Here is a 19242-nt window from a genome sequence, read left to right on the forward strand (position 1 = left end):
TGTCATGGGTAGCGCTCTCAATAGTTAGGAACAGTACACATAAGCACTGTTTCCATATCACACAAGCAGGTGGTAATAGAATACAAAACATGACAAGATGTTAGTAAAATGAATAAATATCCAATACTGTGGTGTTGGCAGTGCACCAGCCCAGACCCCCCCGAAGTCTGTTAGAAGGCAAAGACGCATTTAGAGGATTGGTCACCAATCCACAATGTGGTCTTATAATGGACACACAGACTGATCCAGATCTGCCAGTATTACCAACTCCAGTTGCCATTGGATCCATCTGCTCCCAGTTGATTTTGTGCAGTGCTCCCATCTGGCCTCCAGCACAGTGTGTCATCTACCTTCACAATAAACGATTCCTCTGTGCACCGTCTGCTGCTGAACGGTTGTATCTTCTGCCATCTACATCTGCACAGAGACCTGCGTGCTGTCACATCATTGTCCACTAACTGGTCTCCAGCAGAAAGAACAGTCCTGTACGATGGAGCAGAGCTGACAACGCACGGCTGAGCTGGGTTTGATGCAGGATTTTGTTCCCCCATCAATGATCGGTCTGCTGCAGGCATCAAACACAGCCCAGGCCTGCTTTTTCAGCTCTGCTGCGCTCCATGGTGCAGGACTGTCATCTCCACTGGAGACCAGCTGGTAGAGCATTGATGTAACACCACACAGGTCACTATGCTGGTGTAGATGGCAGAAGATACAGTCGCTCAGGCAGGGTCTACACTTAGATCAGCTTTATGATACGCCAAATATCTGTGGTTGATACAGAGGAGCACAGCAGAGCTGAACACAGCACAGCAGAGCTGAACACAGCACAGCGGGGCTGAACACAGCACAGCCCAGCTGAACACAGCACAGCCCAGCTGAACACAGCACAGCCCAGCTGAACACAGCACAGCCCAGCTGAACACAGCAGAGCTGAATACAGCACAGCTGAACACAGCACAGCAGAGCTGACACAGTCATTAATCAGCCGTCTTTCAGCAGATTTATGTAAACAAAGAGAAGAGTTGCTTTGAAAGAAGCAGGTAGGACAGGGGCCTTCAGTACTAAGGAAAAGTGGTTTGCTGCTGGGAAATGTAGATTTATCAGATAAGAATAGGACTGCACATTCTGCTACGTGAAGCTGGATACACCAAGGGGCAGGTAGAGAGCATACAAAGGTACAAGACAGAAGCTTTATGTTAGGCTTGTATTGCATATTAACAATAAGTCTGCATTTACTGAGTGTTGTGAAGAATAATACAATTCTGGAAATAACCCTTTAATACTGTGCATAGAAGCAACATGATGGGATCTTACCTTGATTTTAGTCTCAGAATTAAGAGGTCAAATAGCAAGAGTCTGCCAGGACCCAATCATCCTTCTCCTACAGGAAGACACAAGTGTGACTGATCCGACCTGTAATCAGACCTGCAAAATAAGAGCAAACAAAGAGAAAAATTAGCTAAATAATAATAAATAAAACAAATATCACTGATCTACCACGTTGTACTACTGTACCTAAATCAAATATTACAAGGAACATAACTCAAAATCTGCAGCAGCTGAGGTGTTTATTATAAGGTTCTGAAGCCAGGTTGTGCATTATGAGGTTCTGCAGTAGCCAAGTTGTGTAATATGAGGTTCTACAGCAGCTGAGGTGCATTATAAGGTTCTGTAGCAGCTGAGGTGTGTATTTTGAGGTTCAGCGGCAGCCAAGGTGTATTATGATGTTCTGCACCAGTTAGGATGTGTATTATGAAATTTGGCAGAAGCATGGGTGTGCATTATGAAGTTCTGCAGCAGCTGAGGTGTGCATTAGGAGGTTCTACTATAGCCGTGGTGTACATCATGAGGTTCTGCAACGGTGGAGTTGTGTATTATGATGTTCTGCACCAGTTAGGAAGTGTATTATGAAATTTTGCAGCAGACGGGTGTGTATTCTGAGGTTCTGCAACAGCTGGCATGTGTATTATAAAAGTTCTGCAGCAGCCGGGGGTGTGCATCATGACGTTCTGCCGCATCCGGGGTGTGTATTATTATGTTCTGCATCAGCCGGGGTGTACATTATGATGTTCTGCAGCAGCTGGGATATGCATTATGAGGTTCTTCAGCAGCCGAGTTGTGTTTTATCATGTTCTGCACAGTTGAGAAGAAGTGTGTTATGAAGTTTTTTGCAGCAAAGATGTGTGCCGGCACCAACTACAGGTACTCCCTTTAATGCATGGGATAAGCAGGGAACCGGACTCTGGAGGAACACGGGTGCGTATAAAATAGCATGAACAGCATAGCAGGAAAAAGAGGACAAAAAAAAAAATCGCACTCACCATCCTTTAAAATGTTTCTTCTTTATTGGAAAATTAAAACACAGGATTTGCAGGGGTGAATGGAATCCCTGCAGGACGACAGCCGTTTCTCACCAACTGGTACTTCCAACAGATCCTTGTGTAATACACAACAAAACCCTTTTAATTTTCCAATAAGGAAGAAACATTTTAAAAAGGAAGGCAAGTGCAATTTTTCCTCAGTGTATTATGAAGCTCTGCAGCAACTCGCACGTGTATTCTGAGGTTCTGCAGCAGCCGGGATGTGCATTATGAGGTGGCAGTCCTGCAGCGTCTCCATTATTTTAGTGTTTTCCAATAATACTGAAGACTCCTATAGACATTTTCATAAGTAAACAACCAGATTGAGCATATTTAAGCAATAACTGAGTGTTTACAGTGTTCTCACTTTAAGAACCATTAAATACAATGTATCATTCCAGAGCTCATGTGACCGGCACCATAAACAATGGTTCTGTGTTCCAGAAGCCACAGAGTAACTGGAGGCTCAGATCTGAATATTCTGGATATGCGAGTTACATTTGTATCTGCGCCTGTACATGACACCAATATAACATCAGCTTGGGGGTCACTTTCCCCAGACGCTGAGTGTCAGTAGCTACCGCATCCTGCTCATGTGGCAGGCGAGCAGGAAGGTCAGAGATAAAGTGCGCAGAGTCCTGGGAGATCTGACTCTGGTGTTCATGAAGACGATGAGCGGTGAGGGCATGCGCATGACGCTCAGTATCAGGCAGCGCTTTGGACGCAGCACATGTCCGCTGCCGGCTACTGAACGCATGTGAATCCGCATTGAACCGTGCGGAATCACGGCACCCTATACATTGTACGGGTGACAAATACCTTGTGGAGACTGAGCGTTACTGCAAGATAAATGGACGTGCTGCGGTCTGAAAAGAGGCGCCGCATGTCCGTCTCCGCAGGTGAGCCGTGAGCGTCTCTGGACGCATAGTGGACATGGGATTTCTTGAAACCACAACCACTATGCTGTAACATCTGGACGCCGCATAAGTACACAGTGTCCAACCCTGCATCGTTTACTGACCGTGGGAACATACCCTGACAAGTGCAGAAACCTCCCGATACATACTGCATATCACACACACCACATATGGAGAAAGTATGTGCCCCCCACATCCACCTTCGGGGGCTTCTCTGTCCTCACCTACATCCATAGACATTAATATGGAGAAAGTATGTGCCCCCCACATCCACCTCTGGGGGCTTCTCTATCCTCACCTACATCCATAGACATTAATATGGCGGAAAGTATGTGCCCCCCACATCCACCTTCGGGGGCTTCTCTGTCCTCATCTACATCCATAGACATTAATATGGAGAAAGTATGTGCCCCCACATCCTCCTCCAGGGGCTTCTCTATCCTCATCTACATCCATAGACATTAATATGGAGAAAGTATGTGCCCCCCACATCCTCCTCCGGGGGCTTCTCTGTACTATCTACATCCAGACATTAATATGGAGAAAGTATGTGCCCCCCACATCCTCCTCCAGGGGCTTCTCTATCCTCATCTACATACATAGACATTAATATGGAGAAAGTATGTGCCCCCCACATCCTCCTCCGGGGGCTTCTCTGTACTATCTACATCCAGACATTAATATGGAGAAAGTATGTGCCCCCCACATCCTCCTCCGGGGGCTTCTCTGTACTATCTACATCCAGACATTAATATGGAGAAAGTATGTGCCCCCCACATCCTCCTCCAGGGGCTTCTCTATCCTCATCTACATACATAGACATTAATATGGAGAAAGTATGTGCCCCCCACATCCTCCTCCGGGGGCTTCTCTATCCTCATCTACATACATAGACATTAATATGGAGAAAGTATGTGCCCTCCACATCCACCTCCGGGGGCTTCTCTGTCCTCATCTACATCCATAAACATTAATATATAGAAAAGTATGTGCCCCCCCCCCCCCCCATTTGTGGGGTCAGACCTCGATATTGTGGGAGATCAGGTCCACATTCTCAGTTATTGAGGATGGATGGGGCTGGGGTCCGGGCTCTGTGCGGCCGCTCGTGTCCCCTCCATGTTTGTATGGCCTTTGTGTACTGGGCACAGTCATGGGAACAGATAAAGGTCTCCCCCAAACTGTTCCCACAATGGTGAAGCTACAATTGTCCACAATGTCTTGTGCTGAAGATTAAGATTTCCCATCACTGTGGCTGAGGGTCCGAGGCCGCCCCCTGATGACAGCCCAAAGCATTATCCCCTTCCACCATCTGTACAGGGGGCACAATGCAGTCAGGGGTTAACGTCATCCTGGAATCACAAAACCCAGACTCCTCCATCAGAGGCAGATAGAATCATAGAATGTTAGAGTTGGAAAGGAAGGATACTTCCTCAACTATTTCCTACCTGTTGGTAAGAATGAAGTCCAAGATTGCAAATCATTTTGTTCTCTCTTCCACCTTTTGAAAGATAAAGTTATCAGCAAGAGAATATAAGAATTTTCTGGGCCCATTACTTTTGCCTGAGAGAGATTCCCAACAAATATCTGGATAGTTAAAATCTTCCATGATTACTACATCATACTTTTTTGAGAACAGAGACATTTGATGCTATAAGAGTTCATCCATATCTTCAAACTGTCCAGACGGCCTATAGTAAACACTTACAATAGTGTCCTTTCTGTTGTTCTCTCCTTGTATTCTTACCCAAACTGTTTCTGCAAAGCTACCAGTCTCTGAAACTTGGATCTTTGTGGAGTTATACATTTTCCTAACATATATTATATCATATCATATATCATATCATATATAAACCCCTTTTAATGCTCCAGTACTAATATAACCTCCAGACATTACATCCCATGTGACTGATATCAGTACTGGAGCGTTATAAGAAGGGCTGATATAACATTAAAACCTCTAGACATTTCACCATATGTGACTGATATCAGCCCCTCTTATAATGCCATGACATTCTCTGGTGTTTGGGGCGCGTGGACTCCTAGAAGTTAATATTGCCCAGAGATCCTGACAGGTTATAATGCTAGGTTATATATGATGTCAGATGCAGACAGTGCGAGGCTCAGTTGACTGCTTGTCCTCCCTCTATTCTAGTGATTATTGGAGGCCTCAGTCCCTAATAAGAAACTTTGACCCTTTTCTATTTGACCCTTCAGAAGTTTTATGAAATGATGGTCTCTTCTGACCTCCCTCTAGCCTCCCAGCAGCCTTTTCAGTCTGTGTACAGAGCGGAGGCACCTCTATCAGAAATGCCATAGGAGCGGTCTTGGTCCAGCAGTCAGACGCACAGCGAATGGGGCAATATGACATATAGGGCCATATAGAGTAAACAGGTGATGGGTGATTGTCCGCAGGGTCACAGTACTCTTATTTCTTACCAGGGATGTCAAGGGAGCAGGGAGATAACGAGCACTGTGCCCTTCAGACCTGGGTGGTGTGATGGGAAATTAACCAGTACCGGTAAAAGTTGCCTTCCCTCTTCTGCATACACAATGAAATCCCAAATTTACAGCAGCAGCCTGAACTTCCATGCCAAGGGTTCCCCAAATACAGTGTAGTACAATTAGTGATGAGGGAACGTGCTTGGATAACGTGTTATCCGAGATTTCTCGGGGTGTTATCCGAGTATCTTGGCATGCTTGGATAATTTGTTTGCGTTGCTGCGGCTGAATGTTTTGGGGCTGTTAGGCAATCCCCGCATGTGTTGCAGCTGTCTAACTAACAGACAATCCCTGCATGTGTTCGGACTGTTGAGCAGCCGCGGGGACTCAAACATGTTTTTCGAGCACGCGAAGACACTATTAGCACACGAGCATGATCAGATAACACCTTATCCATGCACATTCGCTCATCACTAGTATCCACTTGAATAATCAGTGGAGCCGCATATGGGCTGATAGGTACCGGTATTGGAGCCACAGCCACGCTAGAAGTAGCCTCTAAGGCTGCGTGCCCACAAACAGGAATAGCAGCGTTTTGGACGCAGCATACTTGTGCTGTGCCCAAAATGCTGCGTTCTACATTACAAGCACAGTGGATGGATTTAGAGGAATCCCACAACCACTGTGCTTCCATTTGCCGCTGCACACATTCACCTGAGATGCAGGTTTACTGGTCGTGGCATGTTATTTTTGGCAGCAGACACGCTGGTGTCCGCTGCGTAGTGTCCCTCATAGCCATTCATTAGATGCGTTAAATCTGTATAGTTCACTATGAACATGCGGATTTTGCTGCGTGATTACAACGCAGGATTTGAGTTAGCGAAAATACACTGTGTCCAAAACGCTGCTCTGTCCTGATCGTGGACACATAGCGTCACTGGGCATTCATGTTCAGGACTCAGTGCCGGCTCATCGCCCGTGAAAAGGGGGCTGAAAAATGGAATATTGGAGCGCATTGGTCCCATTCACAATTCTTGCACAGGGGCCCTTTGTATAATTAGATTTGTAGTGATTTTGCCCTCAGGATACAAACAAGAATGATTCAATTCACTGACAGTAAGCAGAGATCTTATCACTGCAAGTCTGACGATTTTGCTACAATTCGAGATACTGATTACATTGAATCGCTGTGTGCTCACATATTATAAAGGGACTGTCACTTTGTGAGATCTATTTTTCCATCAAACTAAAGGTACCTTCACACTAAGCGACGCTGCAGCGATATCGACAACGATGCCGATCGCTGCAACGTCGCTGTTTGGTCGCTGGAGAGCTGTCACACAGACAGCTCTCCAGCGACCAACGATGCCGAGGTCCCCGGGTAACCAGGGTAAACATCGGGTTACTAAGCGCAGGGCCGCGCTTAGGAACCCGATGTTTACCCTGGTTACCATTGTAAATGTAAAAAAAACCAAACAGTACATACTCACCTTGTGCAGTCTGTCACACGTCCCTCGCCGTCTGCTTCCCGCACTGACTGTGAGTGCCGGCCGGAAAGCAGGGCACAGCGGTGACGTCACTGCTGTGCTCTGCTCTGCTTTCACTTTACGGCCGGCGCTCACAGTCAGTGCGGGAAGCAGACGGCGAGGGACGTGTGACAGACAGCACAAGGTGAGTATGTACTGTTTGTTTTTTTTACATTTACAATGGTAACCAGGGTAAACATCGGGTTACTAAGCGCAGCCCTGCGCTTAGTAACCCGATATTTACCCTGGTTACCACTGTAAAACATCGCTGGCATCGTTGCTTTGGCTGTCAAACACGACGATATACGCCGATCTGACGACCAAATAAAGTTCTGAACTTTCAGCAATGACCAGCGATATCACAGCAGGATCCAGATCGCTGCTGCGTGTCAAACACAACGATATCACTATCCAGGACGCTGCAACGTCACGGATCGCTGTCGTTATCGCTGCAAAGTCGTTTAGTGTGAAGGTACCTTAATAAAACCAAAAGACTGGAAAAGCTTTCCTCATTTTTGTTCCGAATCTACATTTGCTCATAGAAGGCGTGGATCTAATTCTTTGTCTTTCAGCGTGCGTCACAGACTCGCATTTGTTTTGACACAGGCAAATAAAAAGGTGTAAAGTCTGGGCCAAGGTTACAAAACGCTTCATTATTTGATGATTCATCTTCATTTACAGAACTCCAGCACGGCACCAGATATGGAGGGTTACATGCCGGGATCTGATGAAATATGCTGCTTTTGCTTATGTCACATTCATGGTATTTTTACATATGTTGAAGTTCTGGGGAACATCGGCCGCTCCCTGTGAGAACATGCTGAGAGCGCTCTGACCTCAACCCAACGAGAATGGGAATTAAAACAATCGTAAACTGCTTAATCACATCAGTGAGAAGCAGCGGACCAGACCCAGAACAGCCAAGACCCGGCCCGGGACAATGCAACACCTCCTGTCATGATTGACTCTCTGCCCGCCGGTATCATAGGGACTTCTATCTGTTGAATGGCAATCACAGAAGCATAAGGGATCATCACCCAACTTTCCTATAGCCCTGAACAGTATAAATGTGGGATTGTCAGAGATCATCTCTCCGACACCATCTGTCATATGCCACCAATCCAACAGACATCATTCTGATACCACCCATCAGACGTCACCCATCAGTTATCACCGGATAGATGCCAACCGTCAGACGTCACCCATCCGATACCACCCTTCAGACGTCACCCATGAGCTGTCACTGGATAGATACCACCCGTCAGACGTCACCCATCCGATACCACCCATGCAACACTACCAGCCCGAAGCCACAGGACATCATTAGACAAATATCAGTCTTTATGTATCACTGCTTAGATACAGTATCACAGCAGACATCACAGATCAGACATTACTGCTTATTTATCACTGGTACTTTTGCCGCTCTTGAGTCTGGGACATTTGGGTAACAAGTAATCACTGCAAAATCTTCAGATCTTTTCTAAATTCCTGGATAGAAATGTTACAGTGATGGTAGTAGTCACTGTTTTTTTTTTTGTTTGTTTGTTTGTTTTTTACAGCAGGATTTAGAGGGTCCTCCCTGGTAACCCATCAATATTTTATACAGCGACACAAGAAAATATAGTAAATCAGAGCAGCAGGAGGACGACTGACCTCCTGCAAAGTGAAAACCACAAATTTAGGAATGTATCAAGAGACCAAATGCAGTTTGTAGCTCCTTGCATATATGTGCAAAATCAGGAACAGATCCGTCGGTTCTGGGATCAGTCTGGATACTGTTACCTCCAAGAAGTGTCTGTCCTGAGATTTTACTCATAGAAGTATAACAGTTATAAGCAAAATAAAAAAAAAAAGTACTTGCACCTAAAAGATAGAAAATGAAGTCTACCGTTTGGTGCCCAGCTCCGACGTAGACCCATGTGTCTCCATATTTATATAGAATACATACATCGCTTAGGCTAGGTTCACATTTGCGTTGTAGGGCGCAGCGTCTGCGACGCGACGCAACCAACAACGCATGTACACAATGCAGCGTTTTGCGACGCATGCGTTGTCATAAGATCCTACAGATCGGGATTTTCGGCGCAGGGAAAACGCTACAAGTAGCGTCCCCTGCGCTGTCTTGTGCGTCTATATGACGCATGCGTCGTAAAACACAGTACAACGCATACCGGCGCTTGTCCATGCGCCCCCCATGTTAAAGATAGGGGCGCATGACGCATGCGTCGGTGACGCTGCGCCCAACAACGCAAATGTGAACGTAGCCTTACCGTCCTGTGTTATACACAGCTGTGCGTGTCTTTCATGACCGTGGTGCCATTACTATCGCACACATTACACCACTTTTTGGCCGTATTTCCTTTTATATCAGTCTCACTGTTGAGAACTGAGACACTTAATTACTCCCAAGGTCCTAGACATCATCTGGCTCATCCATTAGAAATGGAGATCACTGATTAGTAGATGAAATGCTGGGGTCTTGTAGCGCCACACAGTGGATGAGCGTGTAATTACACCACAGATCTCCGCACTGATCAGAGTGGTGAGCAATGATGGGGATAATCTCTTCGGCTCAGCTGCCGAGATCCGTGGTCGTGGACACAAGTTTGTTCTTTATTACCAAGACAAATCACTGATACAATATCCTAATAACAGGATACTGTGTGTCTCCATCAGGCTGATAGAAGCTAAAGGCAGTGTGACAGAAGCCTTGTACCAGGCCTTACACTACGTATATGGTCACTTTTGGAGCCTGTAAGAGGAGATCTTCCATGATGTCCCTGTGCATCATTGAACCTCATCGTCTCCTATACACAGCAGAGAAAACTGCTGATCAGCAGAAATCCAGCAGTGAGGTGCGGAGGTCGGGGAGTCGGCGCCATGACTCACACTTTGGAAGGTTTGCTCCAGGAAAGTTTTGGCAGCAGAGCTCGTCCACAGTCCGTCTGCTCTGGTCCCAGCTGCTCATAAATCCAGTCTGCCAGGACAGCGGCCTACACGCTGCTTCATCCTGTAGACAAAGCCCTGCGCGACACATTAGGGGGTTCTAGCAGAATCTATCACTACATCAGTAATGGGAGCGAGTCTACTAAAAAAGCCCAAATGTACGGTGTATGTGCAACGGGACGGCTGCACAGTAAGGGGGTCCACGGTGGCTCTCAGATCCTACGTCTGTGCCTGAATGCTGGAGAGGCGTATGGACAACCTCATTTGTCCTCAGCACCATGATACTACAAATCATCGCTATGTCCTAAAGGGTTAAATCTTTCCTGAAGAGCGGGATCAAGCATGCTGATTTTTTACATGCCTGATCCTTTGTTTCCATGCCAGCTTTTTTTCCGTAGAGCTACACCATGTACAGGTGTGTGAGGGGAGATGGAGCGCACAAATGGGCACCTTCAGGGTATGTGCCCACGTTGCGGATTCGTGTGCGGATTTTTCCAGGCAGATCCTGAAAAATCTGCAGGTAAAGCGCCCTGCGTTTTACCTGCAAATTTACCGCAGTTTTTGCGCGGTTTTCACACCTGCGGATTTCAATTATGAAGCAGGTGTAAAACACTGTAGAATCCACACAAAATTGACATGCTGCGGAAAATAAACCGCAGCGTTTCTGCACGGTATTTTCCGCAGCATGTGCACTGCGGATTTGGTTTTCCATAGGTTTACATTGTACTGTACAATGCATGGAAAACTGCTGCGAATCCGCAGCGTCAAGTCTGCAACGTGTGCACAGACCCTCAGTCTCTCGTGTTTCTGCCCCAGACACCTCACGCCTTCAGCTACTTGCGGTCAGCCATATTAAGCTTACATGGAATTACTACCCCTTTCATATGGCCCCAACAGTCTATGGAGCCGATTCAGAACGTGAGGATTTTATGAAATGACTTCTTTCTTTTCTTGTAGTATTCGTTGACTTTTTTTAATCAAATTGTTCAGAATAGCAGGGCCGGTTTTAGGCAAAGTGGGGCCCTAGGCAAAAGTTTAAAATGGGGCCCCAAATGCTAACATATTGCACCAACAGAAACATTTTGGTTGTAGCTACATGCGCTGATTTCAGGCCACTAAACGAGCGTGATCAACAATATTGAAGTCATTCGCCACTTGTTTCCAGCCTCTTTATACTGGCTGGGGACAGAATGATCACTAGTAAATCAATCTGTCCCCATACAGTATCATCTTAGCAGAATATCTGCAGTTTTAACTGGGCGATGTGCTGATGAGAACAATGATTTTTGTTCCGGCATATACTGTACATACATACACCGTACATACACACAGATACACATACTGTACATACACAGACATACACCTTACATGCATACACACATACAGTTATATACACAGATAGTATACACATACCGTACATACATATACCATACATACACACAAATACACATACATACACCGTACGTACACACAGATACACATACAAATACAGTATATTGCAAACACATACATATACCATACATACACACAGATACACATACATATACCATCATACATACACATACCGTACATACACACATACATATACCATACATACACACAGATACACATACATATACCATCATACATACACATACCGTACATACACACATGCATATACCGTACATTCACACAAATGCCGTACACACATATACCGTACATACACACAGATACACACACATATACCGTACATACACAGATACAGTTATATACATTTGGTACACACATACCGTACATACATATAAAATACACCCAAATGCACATACCGTACATACATACATATACCGTACATACATACATACATATACCGTACATGCATACACACACATATACCGAACATACAGATACACATACGCGTACCATACATACACACATACAGTATATACACATACCGTACACACATATACATACACATATACTGTATGTACATGCACATAAACATACATATATACCATATATCCATACAAATTTATTTCACATACACAGATACACACATACTGTACATGCATACACACACAGCCATACAACTATACCATACATACACACATATACTGTACATACACAGATACACACACAGATAGAAACATACACATAGATACACACAGATGCACACATACATATACAAGCATATACATACATACATACTAATCTTGTATAGGTGATCAGATGAGCCCTGCAGGTCAGTTCAGCTGGAGAAGGCTGCAGACCCCACTGTGGGGGATGGGGCACAGAGCAGATAGCACCTGATGATAAATTCCCAGTAAGGGAGGAAAAGACTCAAATTCAAAAAGTTCCATGACTAAAATTATAAAGAGATAAGTTATAAAGAGCACTATAACTGCACATTACTTTTCAGGTCACTTCTCAGCATACATTTTGCTGCCGTGCTGTCCCTGCAGTGAGCTCCTCCCCCATCTCTTCTCTGTAAGGAGACGCTGCAGCCTGCTCTGAACAGAACAGTGGAGGGAGCAGAAGACCCCCTGTAAGTCCTGCTCTTCCTCCACTGCTGTCCCTATGTGCTGTGCAGCCGGGGCCCCTGACTGTAGGCGAGTACTCACGATTGGGACGCTCCATGCAGCAGGACAGACGGCAGCCAGTGAGCGCTCTCCTCAGTCTGGTCACTGTGAGGTAAGGAAAGCGTTCATTGGCCAGCGTCTCTCCCTGCATGACACGCCCCCTTTTTGATCTCCTGCACTTCGCGCCCCGCTCTCTCCCCGACACTCGGTGTTCCATGATTACAGGAGGGAGTGAGAAGGGCCCGACCCTGCATGATACCGGGCCTGCCTGCAGGGGCCCCCCTCCACCTCTGGGCCCTGGAGAAGTGCCATCAACAGTATGTCTGCCCCTGGCTGGGGGCCCCTAGGGCAGCGGGGGCCCCAGGCAGCTGCCTAGTCTGCCTGCCCCTAACGCCGGCCCTGCAGAATAGAGCAAAAGAGCTGATTAATTTAGTGCAAAATGAAGATGATAGTTTTTTGTGTTTTTCATTTTATGAAACTTACAGAAACGCCTGAAACGTTCCTGTAAAATGTCACACAATAAATGTACAAAAGACAAATTTATACGCGAGGGATGGGAGTGCACGTGCGTAAACACAGACATTGTGAAATGTTGCAAATGATGAATAATGGGCTAAGAATGTGGATTTGCAAAACACTGTAAAAAAAATTAAAGGTAACTTAAAGGCGAATATGATATAATTAAGGCAAAGACAGAAAAGTCAATATGCTACCAATAAAAATAAAAATGCAAGCAGCCACTGAGGCCGTGCGGCCATCCATCCGCCTGAGCAGGGCTGTGAATAGCTGAGTGATCCCTGGAGCCACCCGTCACATACAGAGCAGGAGTGTTCCGCTCATCCCCTTCATTTCCTGTAGATCCCGTCCCACAGACCCCCAATGCTCTCAGCCATGGAAAGAAGGATCGGATACGCTGCATTTCAATCTGTGCGATTTCATAGGCTGTGTGCACACGATGCGGATTTAGGCTACTTTCACACTAGCGTCGGGAACAACCCGTCGCTGTGCGTCGGGCCGACGTTCCCGACGCTAGCGTGGTCTCCGCCGCACAACGGGGGCAGCGGATGCATTTTTCCCACGCATCCGCTGCCCCATTGTGAGGTGCGGGGAAGTGCGGGGAGGTGGGGGCGGAGTTCCGGCCGCGCATGCGCGGTCGGAAAAAGCAGACCATCGGGAGCAAAAAACGTTACATGTAACGTTTTTTTTTCCCGACGGTCCGCTACCACACGCCCAAGCGTCGCAAAACGGACGCAACGTTTGGCAATGCGTCGCAAATGCGTCGCTAATGTTAGTCTATGACGAAAAAACGTATCCAGCAAGAACTTTTGCTGGATGCGTATTTTCGGCAAAACGACGCATTTGCGACGTATTGCAGTTAACGCTAGTGTGAAAGTAGCCTTAGTGCGGATCCGCAGCGGATTTTTCAGCGCAGAAACGCTGCAGTTCCCCACAGTGATTTACAGTACAATGTAAATCAATTGAAAAAAAAAAAAGCCGTGCTAATGGTGTGGAAAAATCCGCATGAAAACCGCTGCGGAACAAAAGAAGGAGCATGTCACTTCTTTTGTGCGGATCTGCAGCGTTTCTGACCCCTTCCATAATAGAAATCCGCAGGGGTAAAAACCGCAGAAAATCTGCATCAATTCCGCATCAAAACCGCACAAAATGCGCGGCAAATCCGCACCTGCGGTTTCTGCCAGGAGATGCGGATTTTGTGAAGAAAATTCTGCACTCCAATCCGCAACGTGTGCACATCGCTTATCTCTGCTGAGACTAAGGGTACTGTCACACAGTGGCACTTTGATCGCTCCGACGGCACGATCCGTGACGTTGCAGCATCGCTTGATTATCGCTCCAGCGTCGTAGACTGCGGTCACACTTTGCAATGCACGGCGCTGGAGTGATAATTTCATGACGTAGTTGCGATGTAGAAGTCATACGGGACATTGGGAATATCGTGCACACCTTTGTTACACGCTGCGATCATGCCGCCACAGCGGGACACTTGACGACGAAATAAAGTTTCAAACGATCTGCTACGACGTACGATTCTCAGCGGGGTCCCTGATCGCAGTAGCGTGTCAGACACAACGATATCGTAACTATATCACTGGAACGTCACGGATCGTGCCGTTGTAGCGACCAAAGTGCCACTGTGTGACAGTACCCTAGGGCTGTGCCAGAGATGCCGGTCACAGCCTCCCCTACTCCTACAAAAACAACATGGGCTGAAGGATGGCTCACTGTCCGCCATCTAATATACACTGGGAAAGTCTCACACCTGCAGAACTAGAGGGTCAAACAGACCTTTAGGCTTCAGGTCATGTACACACAAACCAATTATCTGAACATTCAATGTAACAAATGAAGGTGTTATATGGTCTGATAGTGCACCATGACTAAAGCCTTATCACAAACCTTTGGTAAACTTCTACATTTTTGCGGTGTGTTTTCTGACCACACGGCACATTATTGACCCCCTGTGGTTACACTATAAAACATTGCATAAAAATAAGAAGAATTACTTAACTTTTCTTCTTCATGGTGAAATTTTCATAAAACTTTGTCTCCTTTGTGTAACTTTTGTGCGTTTTGTCATGTGCCGCAGTCAGGTCAGAACCGCAGGCTGGTACCGGGCCATCAGCTAACCACAGTAACATGACAAGATGAGACACCAGCAGAAAAACAGTTACAAAAAAAACACTCTGAACCCAAACCATAAACCATCATATGCAGCAGTTCCAGGATGAAGAGATACAGGCCAGAGGATAAATGGAGGGTGAAGGTAATAACTGGGGTCAAGAGGTCGTATAAAACAGAAGGGTCTCAGGGGTGAAAACAGAACATCATGTGGCAGCAATGCCCCGAGGTGGAAGATGGAGAGGAAGAAGAACATGGGAACCAGAATAGTTATCTGGGGCAGCAGGGATCAGGTATTAGGGCTGTACATTTACCACAGTCCCTCAGCTAAACCTGATGGGCAAATGTCTTTTATCAACTGTATAAACTATCTGTATATATTCCCAAAGATCACCATAGCATTGTTACATTGTATCACTGTGGTGTCGGGTACTCAGGCCTCACAGATGTAGTGTCGTTACATTGTATCACTGTGGTATCGGGTACTCAGGCCTCACAGATGTAGTGTCGTTACATTGTATCACTGTGGTGTCGGGCACTCAGGCCTCACAGATGTAGTGTCGTTACATTGTATCACTGTGGTGTCGGGTACTCAGGCCTCACAGATGTAGTGTCGTTATATTGTTTTCACTGTGGTATCGGGTACTCAGACCTCACAGATGTAGTGTCGTTACATTGTATCACTGTGGTATCGGGTACTCAGGCCTCACAGATGTAGTGTCGTTACATTGTATCACTGTGGTATCGGGTACTCAGGCCTCACAGACAGATGTAGTGTTGTTACATTGTATCACTGTGGTATCGGGCACTCAGGCCTCACAGATGTAGTGTCGTTACATTGTATCACTGTGGTGTCGGGTACTCAGGCCTCACAGATGTAGTGTCGCTACATTGTATCACTGTGGTATCGGGTACTCAGGCCTCACAGATGTAGTGTCGTTACATTGTATCACTGTGGTGTCGGGTACTCAGGCCTCACAGATGTAGTGTCGCTACATTGTATCACTGTGGTATCGGGTACTCAGGCCTCACAGATGTAGTGTCGTTACATTGTACCACTGTGGTATCGGGTACTCAGACCTCACAGATGTAGTGTCGTTACATTGTACCACTGTGGTATCGGGTACTCAGGCCTCACAGATGTAGTGTCGTTACATTGTATCACTGTGGTATCGGGTACTCAGGCCTCACAGACAGATGTAGTGTCGTTACATTGTATCACTGTGGTATCGGGTACTCAGACCTCACAGATGTAGTGTCGTTACATTGTATCACTGTGGTATCGGGTACTCAGGCCTCACAGACAGATGTAGTGTCGTTACATTGTATCACTGTGGTATCGGGTACTCAGACCTCACAGATGTAGTGTCGTTACATTGTATCACTGTGGTATCGGGTACTCAGGCCTCACAGATGTAGTGTCGTTACATTGTATCACTGTGGTATCGGGTACTCAGGCCTCACAGATGTAGTGTCGTTACATTGTACCACTGTGGTATCGGGTACTCAGACCTCACAGATGTAGTGTCGTTACATTGTATCACTGTGGTATCGGGTACTCAGGCCTCACAGACAGATGTAGTGTCGTTACATTGTATCACTGTGGTATCGGGTACTCAGACCTCACAGATGTAGTGTCGTTACATTGTATCACTGTGGTATCGGGTACTCAGGCCTCACAGATGTAGTGTCGTTACATTGTATCACTGTGGTATCGGGTACTCAGGCCTCACAGACAGATGTAGTGTTGTTACATTGTATCACTGTGGTATCGGGCACTCAGGCCTCACAGATGTAGTGTCGTTACATTGTATCACTGTGGTGTCGGGTACTCAGGCCTCACAGATGTAGTGTCGCTACATTGTATCACTGTGGTATCGGGTACTCAGGCCTCACAGATGTAGTGTCGTTACATTGTATCACTGTGGTGTCGGGTACTCAGGCCTCACAGATGTAGTGTCGCTACATTGTATCACTGTGGTATCGGGTACTCAGGCCTCACAGATGTAGTGTCGTTACATTGTACCACTGTGGTATCGGGTACTCAGACCTCACAGATGTAGTGTCGTTACATTGTATCACTGTGGTATCGGGTACTCAGGCCTCACAGATGTAGTGTCGTTACATTGTATCACTGTGGTATCGGGTACTCAGGCCTCACAGACAGATGTAGTGTCGTTACATTGTATCACTGTGGTATCGGGTACTCAGACCTCACAGATGTAGTGTCGTTACATTGTATCACTGTGGTATCGGGTACTCAGGCCTCACAGACAGATGTAGTGTCGTTACATTGTATCACTGTGGTATCGGGTACTCAGACCTCACAGATGTAGTGTCGTTACATTGTATCACTGTGGTATCGGGTACTCAGGCCTCACAGATGTAGTGTCGTTACATTGTACCACTGTGGTATCGGGTACTCAGACCTCACAGATGTAGTGTCGTTACATTGTATCACTGTGGTATCGGGTACTCAGGCCTCACAGACAGATGTAGTGTCGTTACATTGTATCACTGTGGTATCGGGTACTCAGACCTCACAGATGTAGTGTCGTTACATTGTATCACTGTGGTATCGGGTACTCAGGCCTCACAGATGTAGTGTCGTTACATTGTATCACTGTGGTATCGGGTACTCAGGCCTCACAGATGTAGTGTCGTTACATTGTATCACTGTGGTATCGGGTACTCAGACCTCACAGATGTAGTGTCGTTACATTGTACCACTGTGGTATCGGGTACTCAGACCTCACAGATGTAGTGTCGTTACATTGTATCACTGTGGTATCAGGTACTCAGGCCTCACAGATGTAGTGTCGTTACATTGTACCACTGTGGTATCGGGTACTCAGGCCTCACAGATGTAGTGTTGTTACATTGTACCAGAGTGATATAGGTTACTAAGGCCTCACAGATGTAGTGTCGTTACATTGTACCACTGTGGTATCGGGTACTCAGGCCTCACAGATGTAGTGTCGTTACATTGTATCACTGTGGTATCGGGTACTCAGACCTCACAGATGTAGTGTCGTTACATTGTATCACTGTGGTATCGGGTACTCAGGCCTCACAGATGTAGTGTCGTTACATTGTACCACTGTGGTATCGGGTACTCAGGCCTCACAGATGTAGTGTTGTTACATTGTACCAGAGTGATATAGGTTACTAAGGCCTCACAGATGTAGTGTCGTTACATTGTACCACTGTGGTATCGGGTACTCAGGCCTCACAGATGTAGTGTCGTTACATTGTATCACTGTGGTATCGGGTACTCAGGCCTCACATACAGATGTAGTGTCGTTACATTGTACCACTGTGGTATCGGGTACTCAGACCTCACAGATGTAGTGTCGTTACATTGTATCACTGTGGTATCGGGTACTCAGGCCTCACAGACAGATGTAGTGTCGTTACATTGTATCACTGTGGTATCGGGTACTCAGACCTCACAGATGTAGTGTCGTTACATTGTATCACTGTGGTATCGGGTACTCAGGCCTCACAGATGTAGTGTCGTTACATTGTATCACTGTGGTATCGGGTACTCAGGCCTCACAGATGTAGTGTCGTTACATTGTACCACTGTGGTATCGGGTACTCAGACCTCACAGATGTAGTGTCGTTACATTGTACCACTGTGGTATCGGGTACTCAGACCTCACAGATGTAGTGTCGTTACATTGTATCACTGTGGTATCAGGTACTCAGGCCTCACAGATGTAGTGTCGTTACATTGTACCACTGTGGTATCGGGTACTCAGACCTCACAGATGTAGTGTCGTTACATTGTACCACTGTGGTATCGGGTACTCAGGCCTCACAGATGTTGTGTCGTTACATTGTATCACTGTGG

General features: G+C 46.3%; 1 protein-coding gene across 7 annotated transcripts in view; it reads right to left on the bottom strand.

The window, feature by feature from the left end:
• The window catches only part of DENND2B (DENN domain containing 2B), a 325270-nt gene that overhangs the window by 233884 nt on the left and 72144 nt on the right, over positions 1 to 19242 (bottom strand). For 6 of the 7 annotated variants that reach the window (XM_077286630.1, XM_077286626.1, XM_077286625.1 and 3 more), the window contains one exon: positions 1315 to 1425. The gene's annotated coding sequence lies outside the window, so the exon portion shown is untranslated. Of the gene's footprint in view, positions 1 to 1314; positions 1426 to 4722; positions 4754 to 19242 lie in introns of those variants that run through there. The other variant, XM_077286627.1, reaches the window with a different exon arrangement.

Source organism: Ranitomeya variabilis, chromosome 2, assembly GCF_051348905.1.
Source record: "Ranitomeya variabilis isolate aRanVar5 chromosome 2, aRanVar5.hap1, whole genome shotgun sequence".
NCBI classification, from domain to species: Eukaryota; Metazoa; Chordata; class Amphibia; order Anura; family Dendrobatidae; genus Ranitomeya; species Ranitomeya variabilis.